This window comes from Lipotes vexillifer, unplaced genomic scaffold (genome assembly GCF_000442215.2).
Source record: "Lipotes vexillifer unplaced genomic scaffold, Lipotes_vexillifer_v1.1 scaffold605, whole genome shotgun sequence".
NCBI lineage: Eukaryota > Metazoa > Chordata > Mammalia > Artiodactyla > Lipotidae > Lipotes > Lipotes vexillifer.
In genome coordinates this window covers 173,333-175,583 of record NW_006774406.1, presented here as the reverse complement: position 1 = coordinate 175,583, position 2,251 = coordinate 173,333, and positions in this window count along the sequence as shown.

The following is a 2,251-nucleotide window of genomic DNA, read 5'->3' as shown; positions in this document are numbered from 1 at the left end:
TCAAGAGGACAGAGAACATCTCTTTCTTATATCGTTGTATTCACTCTACCTAACATAGGCCCTGACGCCAATGTGCACCCAATAAAATTTTGTTTGATGGATTACCTTTATAAATTATAGTTAAATTTCAAAGAAACACATATTAAGTAATGTGGTATTCTGCTTAACAATGTATTTTATACACTTTATTGTTCCAAAAATGGATTTAAGTTTGATATAATGTAGCCATCATAAGTATATTTAAATATGAGGCATGCAATCTTTTTTAAAATTTAGCTAAAATAAAACAGGAGTGGGCTTCCCTGGTGATGCAGTGGTTGAGAGTCCGCCTGCCGATGCAGGGGACATGGGTTCGTACCCCGGTCTGGGAAGCTCCCACATGCCGCAGAGCGGCTGGGCCCGTGAGCCATGGCCGCTGAGCCTGCGCGTCCGGAGCCTGTGCTCCGCAACGGGAGAGGCCACAACAGTGAGAGGCCTGTGTACCACAAAAAAAAAAAAACAGGAGTGAACACCTCAGTGTTGGATGGCTGTATCAATTTAAATTTCTCAAGTTGAAGACATTAAAGAGTCCTTTAATTACGGTAGTTGTGTGTCTCTAATATTCAGGATTAAAATAGAAGTCTCTGATTTAAGGACACATACCTGACTACTGTCCTTTAAATGAAATGGTGTTTTTCTCTGTGAACTTCCTTCTACTGGGCAAGAACAACTTTAGTTTGCCTGTTTGGGTATATTTTTATGGCTTCAGTTCTTTCTTGCTGAGGTGATTCACCACTGCTGTAACCCTAACCCTCACCCCTAGGGCACCAAAGCCAAAGAGCCTCCGGCCCCCTGTCTTCTTTTACTGATGGATGTGGGGCCACCATTACCTGCTACTCCCCTGACCTCAGGAAGTCCACTCATTCTTACCCTTTCCTCTCTTCCCTTTTACAGAGGGGGCAGCTTTTTTTTTTTCCTCACTTTAGAACAGTTACCGTAGTTTATTTCTCTTCCCACTACTTGGCAACTTAATTGCCGCTGACACCTGCTCTGGTTGTGTGAGAGCTCTCTCCTCTCTGCCTGTTGTAACTGCCATTTTGTCTTCCACCTGAGGGCAGGCCTGGAGAGGTGCCTTGTTCTCACAGCACTCATACCCTCTGTCTCTCTCTCCACTCCCACCCAGTTGGTCCTGGTGAGATGGGACCATCTTCATTATTTGCATTTTAAGGTCTGCAGAAATCAAAATTACTTGTCTTATTGTCCGATTCCTCCTAAATTCCAGTAAAGTATTATGTTACTGGCGTAATGAAAATAGGCCCAAATGAGCTCCCAACTCCACCTGTGACTAAGACTGCAGCATTCAAGTAGTCAAGCTAAGGAAACACTGTTCTTTGCATTGGTTCAAAAAGTGTTTTCATGTATGTAAAGGAAAACAAACTCTGATTCCATATGCTCTTTTCTATTGTTTCATGCAAATGTATGGCATTTCAAGTATATTGTGTCTCAAATTTGCTTGTCTTGGAAACCAAATTATAATTTGTAATATTTTTTTCCATGGAAATTAGGTTCTCTGTTCCAAACACACAGTTTATAAGGGAAGTTCCAATCACAGCAACTCAGGTGGAGACAGCCTGTACAGCAAATCATAACTGCAGTGATTGTATGTCTTCCTCTCTGATTGTAGTATCGAGAATAAATAGAGCCATTTTCCTTTTAAATTTTAAGTGTGTATAAGTATTTTTTATGTAGCTGAACATTCACTAAAAATTATGCAAAATAATTTACAGATAAAGCTCCTCAGAGTTGGTTGAAATTCTAAGTATCAGAACTGAAATGGATACATGTTCATTCCTTCAGAAAATGTTTATGATTTCTGGTAAAACAAACAAACAAAAAACCACCTCACAGTTTGAGGCATCTATTCTCTTCTATATATGTCAATGATTTTAAAAACAGAAAAAAAGAAAGTTTAAAAGACAGACCTAGGATCCAAACCAAGATAGAAACAGAAACACAAATCTGGGATATGGGTCCCCAAAACAGGGAATGGTGAATGACAGTTGGCTCTTTGGGGGTCACAAGGACTAAAGCATTCTATGTGGAGGAGGGGGGGACCCAGAGCCGGGCTCTGCATTCGGCCTCTCCCAAGGCTACAGAAGCGGCGTCCAAGCACTCCCAGGAGCCGTGACTTAGACGGAGCCCCATGAATCGGGAACCAGGCTTTAGGCAGGCTCGGTGACTGTCTCTAACGGGTAATTCCTTTGATGCCTTC